Source organism: Mustela putorius, unplaced genomic scaffold, assembly GCF_011764305.1.
Source record: "Mustela putorius furo isolate JIRA1106 unplaced genomic scaffold, ASM1176430v1.1 tig00000407_pilon_pilon_pilon, whole genome shotgun sequence".
NCBI lineage: Eukaryota > Metazoa > Chordata > Mammalia > Carnivora > Mustelidae > Mustela > Mustela putorius.
In genome coordinates, this window is record NW_025421373.1 from 19208998 (window position 1) to 19223748 (window position 14751).

Sequence of the window (14751 nt, forward strand, 5' to 3'; positions counted from 1 at the left end):
GTAAAACAGAAATAAAAACAGTATTTCCTCATAGGATTGCTCTGTGAACTAAATTAGTTAATATATAAAGCATCTGGCATATATCTCTCATTCATTTAACAGAATGTACTATAGACTATGCAGCTAGGCCTGGTTATGCAGGACTGTAATTATCTGCTACAGGAGAAACAATTATACATGTTGTGAAATTCCTGAAAAGACACCTTGCTGCTACCACCACAATCCCAAAACTGCCCCGTATCTCCCACCTCTTGATTGATATCAGAAATCCCTTTTACTGGGACACCTGGGTGGCTCAGTCCGTTACCTGTCTACTTTTGGCTCACGTCATGATCTCAGGGTCCTGGGATCAAGCCCCATATCAGGCTCCCTGCTCAGTGGGGAGTCTGCTTTCCTCCTCCTCCCCCTCTGCCCCTCCCCCAACTTGTGCGCACAATTGTGCGCTATCTCCCCCTCGCAAATAAATAAATGAAATCTTAAAAAAGAAAGAAAAAAGAAAGAAAGAAAGAAAGAAAGAAAGAAAGAAATCCTCTTTACTGATGGTGAGGCATTCAAATCCACTATACTAAGGAAGTTTTAAAATACAGAGTATGGGAAAAGTAACTCATGCAATAAATTTATAGGAGAATAAAGGACTAAAGGAAGAGTCTTTCCTAAAAAAAGAAATGTAGAAGGCACCTGATATGGAGAGGGAACTAGGCAAGAACTAGGAGGAGGGGCAGAGAGAAAGGGAAGTGGGAGAGAATCTCAAGCAGGCTCCCCATTAGGCACAGAGCCCGACACAGGGCTGTGATCATGACCCAGGACCCTGAGATCATGACCAAAGCCAAAATCAAGAGTCAGATGCTTAACCTCAAGAGTCAGATGCTTAACCCACACAAGTGCCCCCAAACTGGTAAGGAATTTTACAGTAAATTTCAGACATTATAACGAGCTGCTTCATGGTAAAATAAGAACTCAAACCCAGCCAGGTCTTCGGACTTCCATTCCAAAATCTTTTCCAAAGGGCCGCCTGCCTCTCTTCTCTGAGTCCCACGGGACCATCAGCAGACACACAGGGTGACCTCTCAGTGTAATGGCGCAGGGAATTCTACAGAGAACTCGTTCTTGACCACAAGGGGATTTGGGCTTCTTGGCTTGTCTCAGTGGGCCTGTGTTTGCCGTTCCTGCCGGAGCTCGCTGTTCGTTCCTGCCAGGATCCACAGAGGGGTGGAGGCCGCTGCCTTCCACTCCGCCAGCAGGTCTGCAAACAGCATAGGCGGCATGGAGCACAGCACCTCCTCTAAAGAGAGGAGACTGGAATGAACATTCAACTCTTATTTTGCATTGAACTAATTCCTCCTGACTTAAAAGTTTTGGAGATCAGTGCTTTTCTGTCATAATAAGGAGAAGCTCTACTATTGAACCTCAGTTTTCTTCCGTGTGGATTAAGTGGGAAATTTTGCATAACATACTTAGCATAGTGCCTGTCATAAAATACATATTCAATAAATGTTGTCTACAGCGACCTATGCTTCAGGCTGCAAAAACTTGTGCTAATTCACTGTAACCCTATCCCATTCTCTACCACTGATGTGACACATGATTGTCAAGAAATGCTCTGCAGATGACTTACAAAAGTAGATTTCTGGGCTGGAGGAAGAGATGATAGTTATAAAGGAATAATAACAAGAACAAAACAAGAACAAATCCAACAATAATCAGTTTTAACAAAGAGTGTTGACAGTGTGCCAGATACTATGCCATCACATTCCACACAATACTTAGGGCATAAGGTATTTGGTTTATACATTTCCTTTTTCATTACCAAATATTACTAGTTAGTTTTGGCTAAAAACATAGTTACTAATGAAAGATGGTTCTAAAAATGTGTGAAAGTACCAAATAAAAAATTAAATCAACAAATGGAGTAATTAATATGTGAGAAATGTGTCACTTCATTAACATTACCAGGAAAAACTGCACAGATTACATAGTTAGGAAGAGAGTAAACTTCAGCACAATACTCTCCCTTTTACATCTTTATTCCTTCTGTTCCTCCTGAAGGTGGTAGTCATTGACTGTAAAATTCATGTTGCTTCTCAGAAAGTCAAGGATAATTGACATTTTTAGGCATTCTGCTGTTCTCTTCCTGTTTCTCATTAGTTTCAATCCCAAGATTTTCAAACTATCTAAACACATGCTTGATATTTTTAAGATTAACCATTCTACAGTAAAATGAAAGGACCATTTTTTCAAATGGCTAAAGAACAGAGATTTGAGTCTAAGAAGCTGTGTATAAAGAAGGAATAAGAAAGGGGAAAAAACAGGGACGCCTGGGTGGCTCAGTTGGTTGGACGACTGCCTTCGGCTCAGGTCATGATCCCGGAGTCCCGGGATCGAGTCCCTCATCGGTCTCCCAGCTCCACGGGGAGTCTGCTTCTCTCTCTGACTGAATGTTCTCTCTCACTTTCTCTCTAAGGTAAATAAATAAAATGAAGCTAAGAAAGGGGAAAAAACAGCAGTCAGCTGCTTCCTCATTTGGTCTCAGTTCATGACTGAATTTTTCTTAAGGAGAAATGAAGATGAATAGGCACACTTCAAATGATCATTATTAGACCAGTTATTAAACACACCTAAACAGTTTGCCTAAAATCATATCTAATTTCTCAGCCAAAAGGTTTTTCTCGTTTTTTAAAAATATTTTATTTATTTATAAAATAAATAAATAGAGGGAAAGAAAGAGAGAGAGCATAGAGGCAGGCAGAGGCAGAGAGAGAAGCAGGCTCCCCACTGAGCAAGGGGCCCATGTGGGACTCGATCCCAGGACCCTGGGATCATGACCTGAGCCAAAGCCAGCCGCTTAACCCACTGAGCCACCCAAGCGTCCCTTCTTCATTTTTTAGTGCCACAATTTTGTTAAAAATTATATTCACATATTTTCTTCTAAAAATCCACATTTTATGGGGCACCTGGATGGTTCAGTCAGTTAAGTGCCCAATTCGTGGTTTCAGCTCAGGTCATGATCTCAGGGTCCTGAGATGGGCCCTCATCATCTCCACATGGGGCATGGATCCTGCTTAAGATTCTCTCTCTTCCTTTACCTCTCCCTCCCTCCAAAACCCACATTTTTTAATAGACTGTTGATGCTTTATGTACAACTGGTGTATTTTTTTCAACAATTATGTATTATAATGATGGGGACATAAAATAAATGAGACAGAAAATGGTTTTACTCGGTTTTTAATTGAATTTGACAAGAATGAGACAAAGAAAATCATGGCATTAAAGAGACTTCTCTCTTTTGACGTCTTAAATTACCTGCTTTAGGTAAGGTCATGTTTTTTTATTTTCTTCTAAATATTTTTCACAATATACTTGCTTTTATTTCCTGATATTCATTTTCATTTCGTACTTTGCATAGGAGAAATCAATATCTGACTTTAAAATAAAAATGGGTTACTCAGAAATAACCAATGAGCAGAAGGTATCAGCACAGAGCAAAGAACAGATATAAAATAGACTTCTGCTGCCCTCTTTTGGAATAAATAAATGAACAAAACCGCTTCTATGTATTTTACTATTGTCTGTGTCCTACCTACCACTGCCACATTGCTTAGGAAACAAAGGGCTAAGACACAGTTACCAAATGCTCTGTTGTTGAAAAATTGAAGATTTAATTTTATGGATACAAAAAATGTTACTTAGCAAAGGATTACTTAGGAGCATACTCTATAAAAGTATAACTGCTTTAAATATATTAAACCCAATTCAATGATAACCTCACAACCTAAAATAGCAATCTTATGATCAATATTTTAGATATCAAGTAGCCTTATAAAAGGTTAAAATTCTCAGTACAAAATTTAAAAAATAATGGATTTAATTATGAAAAACATTAGGAAAGCCTTGAGTCTACCACAATTAAGAAAAAGGTCTGAGTATATTTTATTTTCTAATATATTTATACCCATTAGGGCAATAATATTGAAACCTGACAATGATATCACTAGCATTCAAAGATAGTTCCCAAATGTTTGGTACGCCTGTAGAAATTTTTAGAATTAGAAACACTCAGACAAAGCTGAGATCTGATCCTACAATTCATTACCCTTCCCTTCTACCAGTAAAACTACCAAAAAAAGGTATGAGCCCTGATATTAAACTTCAGTAGTAACTACAAATTACCTCTGATACCAAGCAAAACAAAGCAAAACTAACAAAATTAAATATATGCATATGCTTGAAATCTGAAATCTGACAACATTCCTCAGCAGTATGAGCTCCTTTGGAAAGATGTACCTTGAAAATGTGAAAAATAAGTGACTATTATAATAATTCTAGGCAGGGACAACCTTCTATTTCAGGACATTAGAATAGACCACCAACAAGCAGAACTTAAAACAACAGCAAACAAAACAAATAAGTACACTTGGGGCAAGATAAATATGTGGTCAAAATACTCATGATAAAGAAGGAATTTCCTTGAGAAAAATTTGTCTTTGAACACATTAAAATGGAGTTTTAGAGAAAATATTCACAAAACTAAATTCTTCCACCGCGGCATACACGTACCTGCCATTAGCTCCATGTGCGGACAAAAGCCCTGCTCTCCTCATTCCATGCAAAGAGAAAATTTAAAACTCTTGGTTACAATAGAACACATCAAGAGCTAAGATGAAGAGTTTCAGATATTAGCAGAGACTAGTGTATTTTAATATATAGTTTGATGTAAATAAATGAAAATCTATAAAATATCTATGTAATATATGGAATCTTATAATCAATAGCCTTCTTCCCTTTTTAGATATTTTTGTAATCCTGCTATTATTCCATGATATTTAGATGCCTAAATCAAAACACATACTAACTGAAGTAATAATTATAACTATGGGTCACCAAACTTCCATCTTATTTTAAAATTACATGAATTTGAATTCTGTTATCATTCAAAAGTGACGGGATATTTTAACACAGATGGCAAATAAAAATTATCAACTGATTAACAAAGATTATATTATTAGTAGTAAAATCTCTGGATAAACTTTGGACTAGAAGATGGTCATGGTAATGAGGTATAAATGAAGCTAAATTATGTACAAACACCCAGGTGCAACTAGCCATAGTGGATACTGTAGAGTAAGCCTAGATCTATAGATAAGTAATTTGCCTGATTTGGGGTAAGAAAATTAAATAGACTTTGTCTAGACAGAATGACCTCACTGCATACATTTGCTCCCACAGAAGCCAGAATCTAATGAAAATTCTAAATTACTTTATTAAATAAATGTCTTTAGCTATGCATATATGTGGCTTTCTATTGAGGTCCTAGAGATTCTACTGTGGCAGTAGTAAGTTTCATACTGCATAAAAATTGTAGAAAATTTCTGTGACATGAACATAACAAATTGTACAGAATTCACTATACTATGATTACATTTTTGTAGTGTGGGTTTCTATTTAAATTTACTACTCTCAGCGAATAACCATGCAGTCTTAATAGGATCCTACAGACTAAATTTGGCAATTTTAGGATATATTACATAATTATTAAACAAATAAGAACTGGCAAGAAATGAGATCATAAAGAAAATCCCAATTTGCTTGCATTGCCTATTTCTAATACAGGGGGTGTCTCTGTGTGTGCATGCATGTTGTTTTTTTAAAAATTTAATTTAGGTTTTTGTTATTATTCTTTTGATTGTGGATTACTAAGTTGGGGAAATTTAATATTTAATTGAAGGAAGATATAGGGAAAGGTATGGATGGAACATTACAATTAGGGGTGATACTTCTCTGATTGGCTGAAGATGTCAATAACATAACTTTTTTAAAAAAGATTTTTATTTATTAATTTATTTATTTGACAGAGAGAGCGAGAAAACACAAGCAGGCAGAGCAGCAGAGGGAGAAGCAGGCTTCCCACTGACCAGGGACCCCAATGTGGGGCTCGATCCCAGGACCTTGGGATCATGACCTGATCCAAAGGCAGTCACTTAACCAACTGAGCCACCCAGGCACCCCAATAACATAACTTTCATGAGAGGTTAGCTATTTTAGAGGAGTAGGTTGGCAGCAAAACTAAACTTAGTATTTGGACCTCTCATGTTATCTTTTTATATAAGTAATATTTACTGACTCATATTCTATTAAAGGATCACATCCTTAAAAACCAAGTTCAAGTGCTGACAATTATTTGGGCTACTTTAAAATACAAATACAGCAATGAACAAATGACTATGATGAATAACTTAAAGGAGATAAAGTAATTAGTGTTGCTATTGGAGTTCTGAGAAAGATACATGGTAAAATAAATGTCTTGCAATTTTATAAGTTATAAAGATTAGGTATCGTGTTTATGAAGTGGTTGCAGTTTCTCAGAGCAGCAGTAAAGCAGTTTCCACTGTTCCATAGTTTGTAAAATAAGAATGAAAGCTGAAAAACAGTTGGCAAGATAGAAGTATGCAGGTCCCTTTATTTTAAAACAAAAAATTCTGCTGATTTTGCTACTTTCAGCAGAGTTAAAAAGTCTGTGAGTGATCAGCGTTTCAGCATTCCTCAATACTACAACTACTTAGTCTTTGTGTTTTTTTTTTTTTCCCCCTCAGTTATTGACCGCTGGCTACAATCATTTTCGATTGCCACTGGCAAGTCAAACTTACAATGCATCCATCTTTCAAGGCTTGGCATAAAAACCCAATTCTGACTTGGTACAGAGTGACTCAATCAGTTCCAATTCTCTGTCTAGCTACTTACGTTGAGAATTTCAGAGACAAGCACAGGGAACCAGAAGCCAGACTGGGGATGATGTGGGAAAAGGTTGTCTCTTTGGTGCCAGAGGAAATAGATTCTCACCCAAAGGGAAATAATGTGAATGGCTGAAAAGGGGTAAGTATTATATACCATGATTTCCACACCAATACATACATGAGGCCGCCAAAACTTAGCTCCTTTCTTTTGAGAACTTGGGTTTCCCCATCTTGTGGCATCAGATTGATTACATCACTTTACGATTAAAAAGCAGGGTTTTAGTGGGAAACATGAGTGTCTAAAAGAGAGGTTATAATGCACCAAGGATAGCAGTTATAGAAAAGAAGAGACTAACAGCAAAAAGGAGCTCATGGAGCTTCACAGTGTGAAGAAATTACAGTAACAGTCCTACAGTCCTAGCATGGGCTAGTGGACTTTTTGCATCAGGAAAAGGGTAAAAAATACCAGTGGTTTTTAGGTCACTCTTTATGCTGCATGATGCAGAAGAGTGTACTGGCAGCCTCGTTACCCCAAACAAATTTTGCCCAGGCAATGACTAACTACAAGTATCTGGCAGGCACTCAATCACTACGCAAAAAGCATTATCCCTTCCTTCCTTGCTAAGAAAACTCCAGTCCAGTTTGTGAGATGATGTCATCAGCCCCAAGGATAAATCATGTTAGTAATTCTATTCTCTTTTCCCTGAAGATTTGTGCAGGGTTATGTGTAAAACCTAAGTATAATCAGTTAACCTATGAAGAAAGTTGGCTGGATGTACAGGATAATAGATGGAATGAAGAATACATTCTTTTTTTTCCATTTTTACCTTCATTTTTTTGTTTTCCTACCTAGGATACTGCTATAGGAAATTATGATGCTTAGAACTCTGGCCACCACTGTGACCATGGGTGGACCGTTGTGATGCTGATCCACTCAGTTAGAAAGAGTAGAAAGACAGAAATAATCTGGATCATTGTAACATCACTGAGCTGTTGCAATCATCTTGAACACCAAACCTTTAGTTACTTACAGTAATTAAATGGCATCATTGTCTAGCCATTATTATTAGAGCATTCTGTTATTAAAGCAAAATTTAATCCTTATAGTTACATAACAGTGGTGCTGGAAGCTCAGAGAAGGTAGTTTAAGTTACTGTTGGGAATGTGGGTATTACGGTTTGGGCAAACAACAAGGTTGCTGCAAGCCAAGTCCTCAGCAAATAATTGGCAGAACTGGGTGTGTTATTCTTAATGAGTCTAGAACATTGTCTCCTAACACCAGAATGCAAGTTCAAGTCTATGAAAGGAAACTAAGTGTTAGGGCAATCTGTGGATATGGATTGTGTCGTAAGCAAAGTAGTAGTGATAGGACACAAGGAAGCCCAGGTATAAGATGAAATCTGCCACTCTGATAAGGAATCCACCATTATCTACTGACAGATTCATCGGGAGATAAAGTCAGCAAGTTATTGCCCAGGCCAAGTTTTAGTGAACTAAATTTTCTCATGTCAAAGGGTTTACCAAGATGAAGAAGCCTCCACAAACTTCTCATGTTTCAGCCTTGGGAATAATAATAGGAAAAAAATAAAAACAACAATAGTCACTTCTTCTATTTGTTGAATAACTAGTATTTTCCAGACATTAGATTAATTATTATCTTGATTAACTCTAATAACAGCCACTACCCAGGAAAACACTAGGCATATAATAGGTCTTCAATAAACTTATGTTCACTGTAAAAATGAACATACGGACAAATGATATAACTCATTAATTCTATTTAATACATGAGGAAATTAAGACTAAGAAAAGTTAAGTAAATAATCCCAAGACTATATGGATAGTAAGTGGAAAGACTAAAATTTAAGATCACATCTTCCTAATCCCCAAACACATGCCCTTAAGAATCTAAGAATCTGGTCCATAGTGTCACTTCCAAGGTGCTCAGTTGATGACCAATTTTCACATTTAAAAGTAGTCAGTGCACTTATCTTGTTGTCGGTTTTCTTGGCTTTGTATTAAATGTCAAGTCTCTGAGGTTCTGAGCACTCATTTATCTGTATTATGGATGACTGAATGTTGGACAACATTATTTTCTTGATATTTTCTTTCTTCCACCTGGGTAGAGCAGGTTTCTTAAATGGCATGATCTCCAAGAGAGCTATTACGTGAGAAATGCCCTCTGCCATGATGATGTTCATTCGTTGCATGGATACTGTAGTCACAGTCAACTGACCATGGCTTTGCCCATAGAAATTCTGGAAATTAGAGCCTCAAATTGGAAGCAAGAGTCCACCAGCCCCAATTCCTTCGAAATAGAATATGGCCCCCTATTCCATACCTCTAATCATGGCCATTAGAAGTAAGATTATAGAGTTTTGTGGGCCCTGATTTGACCCCTAATATCCTGCTAGCTTGGATGGGTTCCTACAACTAGAGTTAACATCAACTGTGGCCCCCCATAACCAGTTTCAGAGGGGTCAATACTATTACGTGCATGCAAGGTCACCGGGTTTCTATCTACTCTAAGATACTTATTGGGAGTACTTACTTATGATTAGCTGTTTTATAACCAACTGAGTGACAAGTCTTATTGGAAAATAATTGACATGTGAAACACACAAATAATTAATATTATCCTAGCTCTGTAATGTGAAATGCACTTAATGTAGTTGCTAATAATTTTGTACTAGAAAATTATATAATCTTTGATATGTACAATACATAAATGTTCTTCCCTATGGAATATCTTTGGAAAAGCTTTATTGTTGTCTGAAAAAAAATCATATTCATTATAAAAATAACAATCTTTATTAGTTATTAATGGTTAATTAGTCATTAAATAATTTTAATTAAAAATGAAATACTATTAATAGTGACCAATAACCCACTATTAACTACTGGTATGAAAGATTCCAAGAACTAATAGTTCTTACCAACTTAATATGAAATTCATTTAACATAATTGTTGATTAAATATTTTCTGGAACAATTGTGTGGTCTTTAATTTCTTTATGGCATAAATTGCTTCCTAATTACACAGTATATATTCATAAAATTATTGTTTTATTCTGAAGGAAAATCCTGCTAATCATCAAATGGTAACCAGTGAGTCACTTTTCATTGAGTAGAAGCTGTGTGTGTGTGTTGAACTTACTTAGTAGATTAGTGCTAGATTTTGGTCTATTTATCTACCTAAAGACTAACTGAAGATTCCTTTGATTCAGAATTGCTGAGAATGGAGAATCTGAAACAATTTCCAACTCTGCAAAGTTATGCAGTAGTTTCACCCATTATGGCAGGTTGAAGAATTACTCCTTTCAAGTGACCTGAATTTATGTAATGATACTGATTGGGCAATCAGCAATGCTTTTATTTTAAATTAAACAAGCATTTATTGAAAACCTTCTAGACACCAGACACTATACTAGATCCTAGACATGTAAGGACAAATCATGGACCCTGGTATGGAGACAAAGATGTGATGTTTAGTAGGAGACTTTTTTTAAAGTATTTTTTAAAATTAAGTACAAAGTTTATATAGAAAAATGCAAAACTCACATAGATGAGTTTTTCTACAAACTGAACAAACTAATATAAACAGCACCTGGGACACAAAATGGATCGTTATCAGGAATAAATACATCCCTCATGTTTCCTTTCACTCGTCGTACATTCAAGGATAAACACTCTTCAGACTTTCCACACCTCAGATTGCTTTTACGTCATTTTAAACTTTATATAAGTGAAATCATATAATATATGTGTTTGATTTTTTTTTAAATATTTTGCTTTTAAGACTCATCACATCCTTGCATGTAGTTGTGATTCAGTTCTTACTGTTGTATGGTATTTCATTAAACAATACACCACAGTTTATTTATATATTTTACTGTAGACAGAAATTTGGGTTGTTTCAAGTTTAGGGTCATTATAAATTGTAAGGCTGTGAAAATTCCTGTTTGAGTCTTTTGATGAACATCTTATATATTCTGAGGGAATATATGTACCTAAAACTAGATCATAAAGTCCACACATGCTTAGTTTTAGTAAATATTACCAAACATTTCTCCAAGGTGATTGTATCAATTTGCAAACCTACCAATAATTTATGAGATTTCAACTAACTTCAGATCCTTAACATTATTATCATTGATCATTTCCATTTTAGGCATTCTGGTATATAACAGCATCTTAATCAAGTTTTAATTTTCATTTTCTGGTGATTAATGTTGTAGAGCATTTTTTAATATGTTAATGGATCATTTTATTTCATAAGTACCTGTTCAAGTTCTTTGCCGATGTACCCCTCCTTCCTGACCTTATTTCTATTGAATTTTAGGAGTTCTTTATATTTTGCTGATATGAACCTTGCATCAAATATATTCTTCACACCTATCACACCCTCAATTTGGCAGCTTGCTTTTTCACTCTCTTAATTGTGTCTTGTGAAAATAAATTACTAAGTACTTCTTAATTTTATAAATTTCCCAATTTTTCAAAACTTCCTTTATAGTTAGCAATTTAAAGTCTTATTAAATGCATTTTTGTCTATCCCAAGGTCAGTAAGATATTTTATTTTTCTTCTAAAAGTTTTATCTTTAAAAAATTTTATAGTTAGGTCTGGAGTAGATTTTGAATACAGTTTAAGGTCAAGATAGATTTATTTAGTATTGTATTCAGTGGCCAAACACCACTTCTTAAAAATACCATTTTCCCCTCTGTGGTAACAGAGTCACCTTTGGCATAAACTAGGTGCCTAATTTGTGGGTGTGTTTCTACACTCCTTCTTTGTTCCATTTGTCTATTCATTTAACCTTACATCAATACCTCACTGCCTTAAATACTATAATTTTACAATAGTTTTTTTTTATTGAATTATAATTGATATACAATATTATATTAGTTTCAGGTATACCACACAGTGATTTGATCGTTGTATACATTATAAAATGATCAACATGATTGGCTAGTTACCATCTGTCATCATACAAAGTTATTACAGTATTACTGCCTACATTCCCTATGCTGAACATCACATCCTTATGATTTATTTATTTTGTAAATGGAAGTCTATACCTCTTAATACCCCTTACCTATTTCACCAAACTGCCCTTCTCTCTGGAAACTACCAGTTTCTTCTCTGTAACTATGAGTCTGTGTCTATTTTATTTTGTTTGTTCATTTGTTTTCTTTTTTTAGATTCCACATAAGTGAAATCTTATGATAGTTGTCCTTCTCTGACTTATTTCACTTAGCATAATACCCTCTAGGTCCATCCATGTTGTCATAAATAGCAAGATTAGATTCTTTTTCGTGGCTAAGTAATATTCCATTGTATACACAAACTGCATCTTCTTTATCTATTCCTCTATCCATGTTTACTTAGATGGCTTCATAACTTGGCTATTGTAAATGACACTTCAATGAACACAGGGGTACATATATCTTTACAAATTAGTGTTTTCCTTTTCTTCACATAAATACACAGAAGTGGAACTGCTGGAACATACATATGGTAGTACTACTTGATTAGTTCTTGTCTAATTAGTTCTGGTCTGGTGGTATAAGGTATAGAATTCAAACTCTGTTATTCTTCTTCAGAGTTTTCTCAGTTCTTCTGGGCATATTATATAGCAGAGATTTTATTTAAATACTTTGACAGCAGGGTAGAGGAATTAATTAACTGCCTTTAGGTTACATGAAGGTGACACAAAAGTAATATCTAAGATGGGACTTGAAGGTTGAGTAGCATTTTGATAGATGGTGGATTTTTCAAAAAGTATAAATACATAATTGTGGGGTGCCTGGGTGGCTCGGTAGGTTAAAGCCTCTATCTTCAGCTCAGGTCATGATCGTGGGGTCCTGGGATCAAGCCCCACATTGGGCTCTCTGCTCAGCAAGGAGCCTGCTTCCCCTTTCTCTCATCTGTCTGCCTCTCTGCCTACTTGTGATCTCTGTCAAATAAATAAATTTAAAAAATTTTTTTTAAAAAGTATAAATACATAATTGCAAATTTAAAGAAACTCTCATTGAAGAGAGAACTTTCATTCATTTTCAAATAATGCTCCCTAACAGAGTTTGCCCTGTGGACCTCTTCTAATATTAACCAAACTGAAAACTAGAATCAGAATGATCATTAGAAATATGCCAAATGATATATTCTGCAAATGTGAAAAAGAAATATTTCCTCTGACCTCACCATTCTTTCTTAGAATTGATAGTCATTAGACACTTATGACTATTAATTTCCTAAAATTGACATAGTCTAGAAAAATGTGGGTGAACTAGCAGTTACTTAGTGACTAGGAGAACATATTTTATCTAGTCCTGCACTCTCATTGGTTTGCTTAGACATGGAGGAGGTGATCACTGAGTGTGAAAGATACAGCGCCTACATAGTTACACTTTGTTCCTACTTACACACAAATAAATTAAGCAAATGCAGGTGAGATTACAAAAACAACAAATCTGAGATTTCAGATTATTTGTAGATAGGGTGATAAATAGAAGAGTCAAGATAATGCTGAAAACAAACAAACAAACAAACAAAAAACAAATCCCTCGGGGCGCCTGGGTGGGTCAGTGTGTTAAAGCCTCTGCCTTCAGCTCAGGTCATGATCTCAGGGTCCTGGGATGGAGCCCCACTTCGGGCTCTCTGCTCTGCAGGAAGCCTGCTTCCTTCTCTCTCTCTGCCTGCTTCTGCCTACTTGTGATCTCTGTCTGTCAAATAAATAAATAAAATCCTTAAAAAAAAAATCCTCTCCTGGAAAATATGCAGTAAACATTATCCCATTGTCAGGACCTTTAACCAGTCCTCCTGTATAGGTCCTATTTAGAAAGACTCATTAGATTCTGATTTGGGCTCTGACTTGGGCTCTGTCCAAGACCTGATTTATATCACAGCCCTTATCCAAGACAGTTTCTAAAGGAGTTGGAGGGAAGGTGATCAGTATATCATCTACCATTGAATAGACATTTCAATTATCTACAGTTCAGGGATTGGAGGACCATTCAAACGCACATCAAGTCCCGCACAATTTAAAAAGCACAAGAAGGTCTATTAAGAGCTTTAGAGAGCAAAGTTCAGACGTATGTAAAAATCTGAAAGCCGATGTTTTTTGTAATACCTACAATGCTGGGAATGTATTCAACTTTTGTAAATAAAAGATCTAAAACTCTCACTAATCTGATCATAAATTATATGATTCATTTAAAGCCATTCTACTTTAAATATACTATAAAATAATGGATTGGAGAAAGTAGATTAATATATTATATAGTTAAAGATTGGAGCAAGGTTGTTGTAAATAAACTTTGTTGTTACAAAATTGTTATAAACCTTTTATGAACAGTAAGAAAATGAAAGCGTTTCCATGTTATTCATTTAGAAGAAATCCCTTTCACAGGATAAACTGCAGTTTAGATAATGGGTATGTTCATGTACAAAAATAACATTTAGAGTTGTTATATTATAATATATTATATTATATATTTTATATATTATGTTATATCATGTTATATATTAACATTTTTGAGCTTAGGACTAGAACTGTACTTAATTATGGCAAATTTAATTATCCTTAGAATCTGAATTCCATTTTTATGACAAAAATATTTATAAAAAAGCATAAAATAGATTCTAAGCCTAGAAAAGATGTACATAAATAAGGAAAAGTTTTCAGAATAATTTTCCACATCATGAAAATTCTGTATTCTAATGTTCTCCTATAACTTTGCTGAAATGTTCTTTAAAAAGCAGATTACTTGGTGTGAGGCAATAATGATATCACATATACACTGCTGAATTAGAAATTTAACTTTCCACATTGTAGATATATTTTAAAGGTAAAGCATGAACACACATATACACACACACTCCACTTTGCTAGAATTATTAAATAGCTTTCTAGGCATTCATATTCTGAATAAGCTTTCAAAAGCTATACCGAATTTCTAGAGATCAAAGAAATTATATGTTCCTTGTGTCTTTAAGGCAGAAGTTTAAGAACTAGGATTTTGG